Below are 14914 nucleotides of genomic sequence, written 5' to 3'. Positions count from 1 at the left end.
TAATAGTAATAGTAATAGTATTAGTAATAGTAATAGTAATAATTACATTAATAGTAATAGTAGTAATAGTAACATACGATCCAGCGCTAATAATCATAGCTACTATTTATCGTATGTTGTCTGTACTACCCTCTGGCAAGCATGATATCCCATGAAACCTCACACTGAAACTTCACTCGCCCAAGGTCATACAGTGCATGACAGAGCCGGACTTTAACTGAAGCCTGTCCTTGACCTACTCTGGTGTCTCTCAGAAGGAGGTATTTTTGTGTAAGTTGGGAGGCTTATTCTATGTGTTGGTCTGCCAAGCGCCCTCCGACCCAAAGCCCTCTGATGAGGGTACTGTGACTTTGCAATTACAGACCACCTCACGCCATCTCTAAGTAGCTTTATGAATAAGGCCAAGGAGACAAAGGAGAGAGACCACGAGCCCAAGGCCACACGTGCAGACATGGGCAACACCCCAAGAAAAAGGAGCCCGCAGTGAGAACACCCGGGAGCTACCCTCTCAGCAAATGTCAAGTAGACGGTACAGTACCGTCAACTAGAGCCACCACGCTGTGTTAGGTCTCCGGAACGTATTCATCCTGCATAAGAGAAACTTTGTACCTTTGACCAACATCTCCCCATTTCCTGCTCCCCCCACGGCCCCCGCCCTGTCAACCACCACTCTACCCTCTGGGTTCCAATGCTAAGAGAGGAGATCTTGTGTTCTCAACACACACACACACACACACTCACAAGGGAGGTGATGGATATGTTAGCTTGGTTGTTGTGATCATTTCACAATGCACACATATCAAAATTTCACACTGCGCACTTTACTTTTTTTTTTCTTTTTTTTTTAAATTTCTTTATTGATTAAGGTGTCACATATTTGTCCTCATCCCCCCATTCCCATCCCACACCCCTCCCCTTGGATGCCCCAACCCTCTGTTGAACTTAAGCATTGGTTAGGCTCATATGCATGCACACAAGACCTTTGGTTGATCTCTCCCCCCTCCCCCCACCCTCCCCTATCCTCCCTCTGAGGCCCGATAGTCCGATCGATGCCTCCTTGTTTCTGGTTCTGTTCTTGTTCATCAGTCTATGTTGTTCATCATTTCCCCTAGATGAGCGAAATCATGTGTCACTATAGATATACTTATAAGAATTGAATGTGCGACGAGCAAAAATAGTTATGCTGACAGGCAAATGAATCAGTCTGTAGTGAGTTTCTTTCTGGACCAACAGTTCTTTTGAGACCCAATATCAATGTCCACCGGTTCCCTATGAGTACATGTCGGCACTGACCCCTCAGCTCTGGATGGTGGACAAATGGTGGTAATGCAGGTCCGACTCCCTCTGGTTTGGTCTCGGCTGGACCCAGGGGCACTACTTCACCCGGATCCAGGGGCCCACGGCCTCGCCCGGACCCGGGGCCAGGCTCACCCGGCTCCAGGGGCCCGCGGCCTCGCCCGGACCCGGGGCCCAGGGCTCACCCGGCTCCAGGGGCCCGCGGCCTCGCCCGGACCCGGGGCCCAGGGCTCACCCGGCTCCAGGGGCCCGCGGCCTCGCCCGGACCCGGGGCCCAGGGCTCACCCGGCTCCAGGGGCCCGCGGCCTCGCCCGGACCCGGGGCCCAGGGCTCACCCGGCTCCAGGGGCCCGCGGCCTCGCCCGGACCCGGGGCCCAGGGCTCACCCGGCTCCAGGGGCCCGCGGCCTCGCCCGGACCCGGGGCCCAGGGCTCACCCGGCTCCAGGGGCCCGCGGCCTCGCCCGGACCCGGGGCCCAGGGCTCACCCGGCTCCAGGGGCCCGCGGCCTCGCCCGGACCCGGGGCCCAGGGCTCACCCGGCTCCAGGGGCCCGCGGCCTCGCCCGGACCCGGGGCCCAGGGCTCACCCGGCTCCAGGGGCCCGCGGCCTCGCCCGGACCCGGGGCCCAGGGCTCACCCGGCTCCAGGGGCCCGCGGCCTCGCCCGGACCCGGGGCCCAGGGCTCACCCGGCTCCAGGGGCCCGCGGCCTCGCCCCGACCCGGGGCCCAGGGCTCACCCGGCTCCAGGGGCCCGCGGCCTCGCCCCGACCCGGGGCCCAGGGCTCACCCGGCTCCAGGGGCCCGCGGCCTCGCCCCGACCCGGGGCCCAGGGCTCACCCGGCTCCAGGGGCCCGCGGCCTCGCCCCGACCCGGGGCCCAGGGCTCACCCGGCTCCAGGGGCCCGCGGCCTCGCCCCGACCCGGGGCCCAGGGCTCACCCGGCTCCAGGGGCCCGCGGCCTCGCCCCGACCCGGGGCCCAGGGCTCACCCGGCTCCAGGGGCCCGCGGCCTCGCCCGGACCCGGGGCCCAGGGCTCACCCGGCTCCAGGGGCCCGCGGCCTCGCCCAGACCCAGGATTCAGCCTCACCCGGACCCAGGGGCGCACGGCCTCGCCCGGACCCAGGATTCAGCTTCACCCGGACCCAGGGGCGCATGGCCTCGCCCGGACCCAGGGGCACGTGGCCTCACCCGGACCCGGGGCCCAGCCTCACCCTGACCCAGTTCCCAGCCTCACCCATACCCAGGGGCACGCGGCTTCACCCGGATCCGGGACCCAGCGGGGTTTCGTCTTCTTGATCCCAATTCCTGTTGGTCAATTCCCTCTCAGCAATTCCTTCGGCCATTTTCTCAGAGTTCCAGGGCAGCCACCGCAGAACTCGTTGGGCGGCGGGCTCGGCGAAGCTCCGGTGTGCCCGGTGCGCGGCGGCGGGCTGGTCCGGGGTGGCTGCGTCGGCCCTTGGGTCTGCAGCGGTGGCCGGTCGCCGAGCGTGCGCACCTGGCCGCTTCCGGGGTGTTGAGATTCTTGAAGGACTCGGAGGTCAGCAAGCGCGTAGTCTCCCGCCCCATGTCTCCCAGGGGCTCGTCTGTCCGTGCTCGGCAGCGAGTGAAGCCTTCCCCTCAGCCGGAGACCGCTGGGGGAACTGCACCGAGCACGTTCCAGGCCACCATTGTGTCGCCTGAGCCGTAGTTTTTAAAGTGTGGTCTTTGGGTCACCGGCATCAGCTTCATCCCGCGTACCCCTCTCTTTTATTCTAGTTGTATAGCATCCGCTCAGTTAGCCCTCCGGTGGTTCTGGATGGTGTCTGCTCTGCTCTCCCGTTGTAGTCTCAAAACCGTTGTGGTAGGCAGCAATCAGGCTTCTGCCCTATGCCTCCATCTTGGTCCTTGTTTGTATAGTTAAGTCTTGATTGTTGTTGGTGTCACTGGGAGGAATTGTTCTCCAGGCCAATTGGCCGTGCGGACCCTCTGTGTCTATAAAGGAAGAGTTGCTGTGTGGGAGACACGCCTATGTGCCGGGTCTTGGTGCAGCAAGGCTTCGGCGCTCACTGCGTCTGCCTCTTGAATGTGTCCCTTATGGGAGTGGTCGAAGTCTGGTGTCATCTCACACCGACCACTAGATGCCCTCATTTCTGGGTCTCCAATGTAGTGTAGGTCAGCTACTGCCTGTGGCCCCTCAGCAGGAATTACAGCATCCCTTATATTCGTGACCTGTTTCGGTGCCTTCCCCTTTTGGCTGCCTCCCTATCGCTCAGCTTCCCCAATCTCCCTAGGTGGTCGCTCTTGATATCCCCCTTTGTGGGCTGAGTGCAAAGTCTTGGTGTTGTTAAGCCTTGATTGCTGTTGGTACACTGGGAGGATGTGACCTCCGGCCCAATTGGCTGTGAGGATCAGCTGTGTCTATGCCGGGAGACAGCCCCATTCAACTAGACTTGCAAAATTGTAAAAGCCTCTGTGTTCAGCTTGGATGGGGCGGAGTTACAGGGCGGAGCCTACCGCCTTGGCTTCCCATCAGCCCCGCCCTATGAGGTTCCTGTGTCCCTCCGTACTCCCAGCAAACACCTCTGAGAGAAAAGTGCCCTGGAGTTTCGCGCGCTGCCAAACAGTCTAGTCTCTCCCCCAATGAATCTGGATTCCCAGATTCTCTCCCGGAACTGGGTTTCCGTGTAGTCAGAATTGGGGCTCACCTCAGTCTGGCGCTTTTGTCTCCTTCCCTCCAGGGCGACTCAGCGGCACAGTCAACAGCCCATCCTCCGCGCACAATGCCCTGCGCGCCTCCGGTGCTCTGTTCTTCGCCGCCTCTCTGCATCTCTGCCCCACAGCCCAGTTTTCCCCAGTATGAGCCTGGCTTCCCCGGGTCTTTCCCGGAACTGGGGTTCAGTGCAGTTGGAACTGGGGGTTCAGCACAGTCCGGAGCTTTTGTCTCCTTCCCGCTAGGGCAATCCAGCGGCACAGGCAACAGACCCTCCTCTGCGCGCATTCCCGTGCGCGGCTCCGGCGCAGCTCCTCTGTGTCTCCGTCCCACAGCCCAGACTCCCCCAGCATGAGCCCGGCTTCCCAGGGTTTCGCCGGGAAATGGGGTTCAGTGCAGTCGCAGCTGGGGTTCAGCACAATCTGGCGCTTTTATCTCCTTCCCGCCAGAGAACGCCAGCCAGGCCGTCAGCCGCCCCTTCCTCTCCGGCTCCGTCTTCCCCGCACGCTCGCGGGCTCGTGTCTCCGCCTGTGTCTCCATACCTCAAGCTTTTACGGCTTCTCTGATTTTCCTTGTGGTTTTCTTTTTCCTTCTAATTGTGGGCATTTCAGTCAGCCAGCTTTCCTGTGGTTCTGGATGATGTCCGTTTTGACTTTTAGTTGTGTTTTTGATATTGTTGTGCCCGGCTGTAGGTTAGGTGTTTAACCTATGCCGCCATCTTGGTTTCTCCCCCACACTGCGCACTTTAAATACACCCAGTTTTTATTTGCCAGCTATACCACAGTAAGGCGGGGGGGAGGGAGACTGCCACTGTCAGGATGGAAACTGCTTCGATCGCTCATTTGGGGGTCTACAGACAGACATCAGCCTCTGAAAGCCACAGCTCCTCCACGCTGGGGCCCAAGACCTGGGGGGCGGGGGAGAAGTGGGGGAGAGTCCTCCCCAGGTTTCACAGGGAGGCAGGCTCTGTTCCCAAGGTTTCGAAGGACAGAGGGGAATATCCAAGCAGGCTGGGCCATGGTGGCACGGAGCCGGGTCCGGGCCTCCAGGTGAGAAAGCCTGCATTGGGCATCCCCAGGAAACTCACTCTTCCTGCCTGTGCCCCAGCAGCATTCTGTCCCCAGGAGGAGGCGAGGCCACAGGAAAAAGGCTACTTGCTTTGCCTCCTGAAGGCAGGACAACGCAGTTTCTTGGTACCATTTTCTTGACTCTTAAACTCCTCTCATTCTGCTCATCTATTTTTTCTCTTGCAAGAAAAAATCAAAAGAAAGCGTTTCCCTGGAATGATAATGAAAGTAAAGACAGAGTGATGGAGGCTGGGATAAGATGCTATCAAGCTGAAAATAATGCGTGGGGTATGTGAGCCGGCAGCCTATTGTAATAATAATAATAATAATAATAATAATAATAATAAAATTAAACACTGCCACACTTCTGCATGTAATGCCCTTTGGGGCGGTCCTTTTCTCGGGCTCCCCGAACCCGAACACAGAACTAGGCCGAGGCCGGAGGGCGCCGCCCCTCTGTGATCTCTGCTCGGCCTGGGAGAGGGAAGCATTCGCAGCATCTGTGCTTCCGCGTCGTGCACTGTCAGCCCAGCCGCCTCGGCGTGGTTCCATCTGCGTGCGAGCGCGCCTCCGAGTTCCAGCGGCACCAGGATTCCAAAGGCCACGCCCTGGGCACACGCGGGCTTTCCTCTCACCACCCAGCAAGCTGAGGGCCCAGCACCAACACCGACAAAAGCCATCTTCCACCCTGAATTAATCAGCATTTCAGGGTTCCCATCACACCCCCTTGTGCAGAGAAGCCTGCATGGCAGACCAATCATGGGGTTTGGGGAAAGTGTTCAGCTCTTATGGATCAAGGGCATCCTTTGTGAAGCTGATAAAAGCTGCAGGCGCTCTCTGTACCTATTTCAATCTAATGTGTACACTACGATTTGCATATATTCATATATTTTAGGAGGCTCTGGAACTCTGCTGGAGCTCATCCAGCCCCCTTTTCCAAAAATTCTGCTGTGGCTCAACGTGTGTGTGTGTGTGTGTGTGTGTGTGTGTGTGTGTGTGTGTGATTTAGTTTGCTCTTCTTAGCACTAAAAGAAAATGGCATGAACTAAAAGAAGACAAACTAATAAAAAATATATTTAAGTTCTTCTAAAGGAGCACTCTATTTAATGAGCATCAAATATATAGCAAGTTCTCTACCAGGTATAAGATACACGTACGTGCATTTAATCCTCTTTACAATCTGAGTCTTTCCTATCCCCCTCGCTATCCCCAGTGCCATGCACGGTGCTGGTGCTTACTGAACACTTGCCGAGTGAGTGAATTATTACTATTTTATAGCTGAGGAAACAGCCTCTGAGAGGTTAAGTAACTGACACAAATCAGACAGGGAATACATGGCAACGGTAGGATTTGAACTCAGGTCTGCCTGTCCCCTTTCCCCCGTGTCTTGTTGAACATTTGATATGCTCTTCTCTGAGACTGAAGCAAAGACATAAGAAACATCATGAATAAATGATACGCGTGGTACTGGCAAGAGTTGTGGGAAACAGGAAAAGTCGAGGAGAGGAACAGGGAGTACGTGGCAGGGGGAGGGCAGGTTCCAGAACTGACCAGAGTGATCAGTGTGGGCCTCCCCCGAGGACGAGATTTGAGCAAAACCTTGAGGAAGAGCAGAGGGTGAGCTATGCAGGGGAGCATGCCAGGGAGGGGAGGAGGCAGGCCAGGCCCGCGTGCAGAAGTGTACCTGTGGCTCAAAGAAGGGACCAGTTGTGGCTGGAGCTGGGAGGCCAGGGAGGGAGTCAGAGGAGGTGAGGCCAGCGAGGTAAACGGGGCTGCAGAGAGACCATGGTGGCCGTCACTGCAAAACTCTGCCTTTTACTCGGCCTGAAATGGGAACGCATCGCAAGACCTGGCGTGGGACAGTGGCGTGATCTGACTTCCGTCTCCAAAGACCACTGTGGCTGCTGGCATGAGGCTGGAATGGAGCGGGGGCTAGGGCAGGGGTGGGATGCCACATCCAGTTGTCCAGGTTAAAGATGCTGGTGTGCGGCATTGGAGGTGGAGAGAATTATATTCCCGATACGTGAGAGAAAAGAGGAGGCAAAGATGATTGCAAGGATTTGGTCCAAGGAACAAAACTGGCATCTGTTCAGGCTCATCCCTCCCCTCTGAGAAGACAAGCCTTGAAACCTGCTGTCTTATTCTCAAGGCCTTGAAACCAATCTGAGAGAAGTAATACGACGTTTGCAGTTTCCAAAGATGTTTCTTTGTGTGTGTGTGTGTGTGTGTGTGTGTGAGAGAGAGAGAGAGAGAGAGAGAGAGAGAGAGAGAGAGAGGTGTTTCTCTGCATAGCCTTGTTGAAGAAGAAGAAGAAGGAGGAGGAGGAGGAGGAGGGGAAGGAAGGAAGGAAGGAAGGGAGGGAGGAAGGGAGGGAGGGAGGGAGGGAGGGAGGGAGGGAGGGAGGGAGGGAAGGAGTTTCTTAAACAGTATATGTTTTGCCTGGCCAGAGTGGCTCAGTGGTTGAGTGTTGACCCATGAACGCAAACATCACCAGTTTGATTCCCGGTCAGGGCACATGCCCGGGTTACAGGCCCATTCCTCTGTAGGGGTCGTGCAGGAGGCAGACGATCAATGATTCTCATCGTTGATGTTTCTCTCTCCCTCTCTCTCTCTCTCTCTCTCTGAAATCAATAAAAATATTTTTTTAAGTGCGTGTTTTTCATTTGATGCAAGTTTTGGAAAGTGTTTTCTTTGTCTTACTCCCCACTTTCATATCTAAGGCTGTGTGACCTTCTCTCCTGCTCTGCTGGCCACCAGGTCAGTATTGGACACACACACACACACCCCGCCCTCCCCGCTGGCCACTCAGCCGTGCTTTCAAACAGCTTTCTGCAACTGGGAGCTCTAAGCAGACACTGACTTCCACGTGACCCAAATCTGACACGGAGAGGGAGAAGCCAGGGCTGTCCCCTCTCCCTCGTGAAAAGCGGAGGCATTCCTGGTTCGCCTCGGCTGCCAGGCACATGTCGAGCTGTCAGCTCTGGACACAATCAAGAGTGAGTCTGGAGCTCACTTCCGGTCACACAGCTCAGCTGAGGAGACCGTCCACAGGTTAAAGCAGAAAGTGCCAAAGGGTTTGCAGAGGGTGAGTCTCCCCCTTCCTTCCTTCGAGGGTTTGCTTTTTAAAAATGCTAACATGCAAAGGCTGAGGTGATAGAAAACCTGTATTTCTGTAAGGAAATACTTATTGCACATCTACTGTGTGCCTGGCGCTATTGTCCTAGGGAATCTACACAACACTGCATTGTCCTCTCCATTGTTCTGAGAAGAGTGGAGAGAGGTGAAGCAAGTGGCCCTAAGTGATTCAGCGATCCAGCTCAGATGTCTGACTGCAAATGACAGCTTTTACCACAATGGCCTTGAGGATGACCGACTGACCCCACCTGCCTGGGACTGAGGGCTCCCGGGATGCAGGATGCTCCACTTTAAATGCAGGAGAGTCTCAGACATACCCGGACACGATAGTCACCCTGGCTGCCTCCTGAAATAAAAATACGCACTTAGAAAATGCAGTCTTCTCGAGAATACCTCGATAAGTCAGTAGAATAACTGAAGTCTTTTGAAACATCATTGAGAGCATTACTGGTAAAAGTGCGCACCCTTCCGTAAGGTACACATAGGCTCCTTGGGGGTTCACCTTGAAGTCAGGAGCACATTTCTTCCCACCCCATTAATGGCCAGTCTTCTGCAATCACAAGAGTGAGGCCTTGGTGAGAATTTGCAGCAGAACATTAATCCCCAATTTCCTACACGGTCAACCCCGCACCAGCATCATCAATCCTTCCAGCTGACTCCCAGAGCAAGCTTTCCAGTTGGGAGTGTTGCCAAATCCAGTTGCCTTTGCATCTGTTTTCTGCAGAAAGTCAACGGCATCTCTTGAGCAGGTCGTTTTAATTTATATCCCTGACTAATTTACCCCAGGACTCTGGCCAGTATCTTGCTGAGGGGACATCAATGAATTCAGCCTCTTGGGATAAGATTCAGCTGCTCAGAAAGGTGTGTTGCTTCCACACAGCCTGGCTCACACCGCTTGCTACTGCTGCTCACTCATTCACTCCACAAACATTTACGCCAACTTAGGGCCACGCCTAGGGCTACTCTCTTCCTGTGCCTGGTCAATTAGCAAAGAACTCCCCCATCAAGGAGCCTCATTGGTGTGGTGCCCTGGGATCTAGACGGTGATAGGTGACACAGAAGACATCTCCCTCATTTTTGTCATCCAGTGACTTGAGCAAAGACACTGAAGGACAGAAAATAGCCAAAACTATTGAAGTGTTGCCCTGGGCCCTGTGGACTTTGAGCGGCCAGCCCAGCGGTGCCTGGGGTAAGGGGCCCTTGACACAATCTTTTGTGCTCTAGACACTGCTGGCACTGAACCGGGGACAGGTGAGTCCTTCCCTACACCTCCCACCACAGGCTGGGCGCACAGCAAGGCAGTCTTCAGGCCCACCCCCTGATCTCGGGGATAGTTTCCAATGGAAAGAAAGGAGAGGGTATCACTCTGACCCGGAAGTAGATGGAAAGGGACTCCTGCCCGCTCTAGCTCTCTCTTCTCATGCAAGTGTCCCCCAAGACAATGGTGCACTGGTAAGTGTGTAACGACTGGCTCTCTAAGGGAAGGGAAGAGGGGCTCATTCGTAGCATTTGCTCATTTCTGGCATATAAATATTCCCACCATGGCCAACTTCAATCTACCTACATGATGTCACTGAACACAGAGTTGGGAAGAGATGCTAACAATGGTTCTCACAGCACCTCCAGTACAGAACTACTCAAATCCCCATACCAAGAACTCAACCCCTCTTCCTATTCTGGAATGAGGGAGGAGAGGGATTGTGTTGCAAGAATGAGCAAGCAACAAAAGCCAATGGGGAAACACATGACATTTTGCTAGACTGCAAAGGAGGGTGTGTGGATTTTTACTCCTTAAAGTCAAGTACACTTAAAAAGACACTGTGATGCCCTAACCAGTTTGGCTCAGTGGATAGAGCATCGGCCTTCAGACTGAAAGGTCCCAGGTTCGATTCTGGTCAAGGGCATGTACCTTGGTTGCGGGCACATCCCCAGTAGGGGGCCTGCAGGAGGCAGCTGATCGATGTTTCTAACTCTCTATCCCTCTCCCTTCCTCTCTGTAAAAAAATAATAAAATTAAAAAAAAGACGCTGTGAAAAAGAAGCAATTATTATTAAACAGATAAGGAGACCACGTCAGAGTGGTCTATTTATTATTTATTCATTTGTTCACATCTCCCCATAGAGGAGTGCAAGGGTTCTGTCTACAGCATAGGTATGACGATGGGGCTCCCCGGATTTAAGTCTTTCAGTGGCTCCCTATTACTCATAGGATGAAGTCCCAGATAAGTAGTGTGGCATGGAGGCCATCTTTGCCCGATCCCACCTTCTCCCCAGCTTTATCTTCTGTTTGTCACCTCTCTTCACCAGCCTGCTACCTTGTCTCAACTCCAGCCACGCTGCTTGGAGTTCCCAGCTCTGGCCAGGAGTCACACCTTCCCCCTCCACTATTTCTGGAACTCCTCCTTTCTGCCCGCCTCCCACCCCCAGCTGACATCCACATCTCTTCCTATTGATTTACTGTCCTTATTTCTTTAAAAGACACTCTGCCCCTCTATACTAACTAACTCTTTGAAGGCAAGAGCTGGGCTAATTTGTCCTCCAGGACATACAGGAAATGTTGAATAAATGCTTGCTGAAATCATCTTATTTCATTAAGAAAAATAGTCTCACTGCTCAGATTTTTGTATGTTCAGGTTGCCTGAAAACTGAAAATGTCCTTGGAAAAGAACCCAGACAGGGTGGTTTTCCTGATGAGGCTGCAAGTCAGACAACAAAAACTGGCCCTTTCTGTGCCGCACATCCAGTCCCTCCTGCACCTTCAGTTTCCTCCGTCCAGACAGTGGCGCCGGAGATGTGTCACTCCCAGCAGCCTTCCTCCACGAGAGCACAGTCTGCCCTTTGCTGCTGGGTCACAGTGAGCAGCTGCAGAGGTTATGTGGTTTGGCTAGAATCACACTGGCCTTGACCTGGGTCAGGGAATACCAAGTGAGACACAAATGTTTATTATCATAGCTCCACGGCCCACTTTGGAACTCAAACAATGTGAGGCTTTGCTTCGTCCTAATATATCCAATATGCTGCTCCAGCACGGATGTTCTTCATCCACTCAGTTTGCAGAGTAAGATTGCTGGTTCGGGGGGAGCTGTTCTTTCCACTTCTTGCACTTCAGAAATACGGTGAGTCAGACATCGACTATCCTTACGCAATAGTGGATATATCCTCCAGAGCTTCACCCCAAATGAAACCTAAATAAACTCGGTTATAAAAAAAATTGCCTACAGAATAGCTCAATACAAGGTCCCAGACACCAGGCCCCTCTCCAGCCTCAACAGGTACCAAGTCCAACCATCTATCCCATGCTATTTCAATGTTTCCCATAACATTATGTTGCATGGAATGATCAACTGGCATCATAAAAATGGCCTCTGGTCAGATAAGTTATAGAAATGCTAGGTTGCAAGATATGAAACAGTTCCCTTACTGTAGGACATCGGAGAGCTTTAGCATGCCAAGGTGTATTATCAACTTCCAGAATGCGGTAAGGTATGCAGTGTTCCCCAGACTTAATGAACCATGGAAACCCCACTTGCCTCCTTCTTTGATGGATCACCTTTAGGCATTGATGCTCTCCCAACAGCACTTTGGGAATCCAGCTCTAGCCTCATGAACTCATTCAATCACTGAGCAGGCAAGGCACTTCAACCAAAGCCAGGGAAAGGAAGCATTAATGGTTTTGGGGGGAAATTTTAAATCTCTCATTAGAGGGAAACACAGGATGAAATCATACAACAGAATGTTAAAATATCTCCAAAACAATAATTTTTAATTCCAAGTATAGAGCCACAGAGAGCATCCAATACTGCCAAGAGAATAAACTGTTCATTCCTTCAACATTTTATGATTGTCATCAAAGTAGAACTAGCACAGGCTTGGGAATTAGATACACCTGCATTCAAATCTTCTATTCTCTGGCTCTAAACTTGCCTACTGTAGGGCTGTTGTGAGAATTAAATAAAATAATGAGCACTATCACATAATAAAAAGCAATTAATACAAGCCTAAATATTTTATGATATCGCCCTGGCCGGTGTGGCTCAGTGGATAGAGCGTCGGCCTGCGGACTGAAGGGTCCCGGGTTCGATTCCCAGTCAAGGGCATGTACCTTGGTTGCGGGCACATCCCCAGTAGGGGGCGTGCAGGAGGCAGCCGATCCATGATTCTCTCTCCTCATGGATGTTTCTCTCTCTTCCTCTCTCTCTCTCTCTCTCTCTCTCTCTCTCTCTCTCTAAAAAATAAATAAATAAATAAATAAATAAAATAAATAAAAAATAAATAAATAACTATTCTATGATATGGAAAACATCTCACTATGTCTTATGCAAATAACCTATGCTCTGTCTACATAGAAGCTATGGTTCTATCCCAAGCTCTGTTACATGTCCTGGTGCAGAATAAATCTCTATTAGTCAAGGCTCTCCAGATATACAGAATCTATAGTATATATATCATTGGATGGATGGATGGATGGATGGATAGATAGATAAATAGATAGATAGATAGAGATATGGTTGTATATATGAGTGTGTAGATAGATATGATTTATTATAAGGCATTGGCTCTCACAATGACTTCTTGGCTGAGAAGATATGCAGTTGGCAAGCTGGAGACCCAGGAGAATCAATGGTGTCATGTCCAGTCTGAAAACCAGCAGAGCAATCATTTCAGTCTGACACCAAAGGCCAGAAAAGACCAATGTCCCAGCTCAAGCAGTCAGGCAGGAGAAGTTCCCTCTTGCTCATCCTTCTTGTTCTATTCAGGCTTCACTTGACTGGGTGAAGAGCACTCACACTGGGGAGGGCCATCTGCTTCACTCAGTCCACTGATTCAAAGCTAATCTCAGCCAGTAAAATCCTCACAGCCAAACACAGCATAATATTTGGCCAAATGTCTGGCCACCTCATAGCCCCATCAAGTTGACACATAAAATTAACCATCACAACATCTAAGTACAGCTACTGAAATAACGAGGATGAGGAAATGTGGGATTTGGGGCTGTCATATAACCAATGTGTCAAGCAGCGATGCCAAATGACAACCCACAAGGCCTAAATAACTGGAGGAATCATTCAATAATCTAGATAAAATGACTATTCAACAGTCTCGTCCGCTGCCCACTGACTGGCCCCCTAGATCAGCAGATCATGGCTCCAACGTCAATGCCAACATTTGGAGAACTATAAATAAAAGAAAAAATGCTTTGAGCCATCAAACACTGAGAACAATGTTTCTCACCAATCAGAAAGGATATATGCACCCCTATGTTCATAGCAGCACAACTTACAATAACTAAGATTTGGAAACAACCTAAGTGCCCATCAGCAGATGAGTGGATTAAAAAACTGTGATACATCTATACAATGGAGTACTACGCTGCAGTAAGAAAGAAGGAACTCTTATCATTTGCAACAGCATGGATGGACCTGGAGAGCATGCTAAGCAAAATAAGCCAGTTGGAGAAAGATAGATATCACATGGTCTCACTCATTTGTGGAATATAATGAACAACATAAACTGATGAACAAAAATAGAGCCAGAGGGGAAAAAACTATTTTAGAATATAATAGAAGTAATCCTGTTATTTGCAGAGTTTTAATATTTCCTACAACTTGTGTGATATTATACTATGTTAGTACAGTTTTGGTAATATTATTATATTTAAAATATTTTTTCTTGAAATAATAATGTTTATTGCATGTAATAATATTATATTTAAAATTGTTTTTCTTGGAAAAAAAAGAACAATGTTTCTTTGTTTGGTGGGTTGTCTTCGTCATACACCCTTATGCTATTGGTGCCTACTAGAAGAAAAAACAATGAAGCACCCTCAAACTTCTTCCAGCACACACACAAAAAGAGAGAACAATTAAGGAATGTAAGTGAGATTACCACTGGGAAATGGGGGGTAATTAGGAAGAACAGTTGCTACAAGCACTATGATTTCAATTAATGAGCCTCTAACTAAAACCTTCATTCTTTTTTTTTTTTTTAATATATTTTATTGATTTTTTACAGAGAGGAAGAGAGAGGGATAGAGAGTTAGAAACATCGATGAGAGAGAAACATCGATCAGTTGCCTCTTGCACACCCCCTACTGGGGATGTGCCCGCAACCAAGGTACATGCCCTTGACCGGAATCGAACCTGGGACCCTTGAGTCCGCAGGCCGACGCTCTATCCACTGAGCCAAACCGGTTTCGGCTAAAACCTTCATTCTGTTGGCCTCTCCACACTCCACTTTTAGTGGCAACACAAGTCACAAGGTAACATGGCATGAAAAGAAAGAAAGACTAACAATTGCTGAGCACTGCTGTGCCAGGTACTGTGCCAAGCCTTTTAAAGACATTGACCCACATAATTCCCACCACGATCCTGAGGCAGGTAAGCATTTATTTTCCCCATTTTGTAGCTGGGAGAACTGAAGTGAAGCGATTTGACCAAGGTTATATGACCTTGAAGAGCCTTTTTCCTTATGGATAATGAGTATTACATAAATGACTATATTTGCCCCTTTGTTAAAGATGCCACAAAACTCAAATTCAAATAAATGATCGTAACATAATCTCTGCTCATAGATTTTAATTTCTATTTTTCATGCATCCTTATGAGCCAAATCAAATCATTTACGAATCAAAGTAGAATAAAGACAGGGTAGAAAGATGGGTGCCAAGGAAAATGATCCAGATTTATCTGATTCCAAGGATGTTAGATTGGAGGGACTGAGTTGAACTGGGT

The 14914-nt window shown here is 50.9% G+C and overlaps 1 protein-coding gene across 2 annotated transcripts in view; it reads right to left on the bottom strand.

Annotated features, from left to right (window-relative positions):
* PDE1C (phosphodiesterase 1C) overlaps positions 1-14914 on the bottom strand; it is a gene marked incomplete at both ends in the record, with an annotated part of 288273 nt that overhangs the window by 188356 nt on the left and 85003 nt on the right. The gene's annotated exons all lie outside the window — the stretch shown is intronic.

This window comes from Cnephaeus nilssonii (assembly GCF_951640355.1).
Source record: "Cnephaeus nilssonii genome assembly, chromosome: 12".
Classification (NCBI taxonomy): Eukaryota; Metazoa; Chordata; class Mammalia; order Chiroptera; family Vespertilionidae; genus Cnephaeus; species Cnephaeus nilssonii.
The sequence above is the reverse complement of the archived record's forward strand: the minus strand, read 5'-3'. Positions and strand labels throughout refer to the sequence as shown.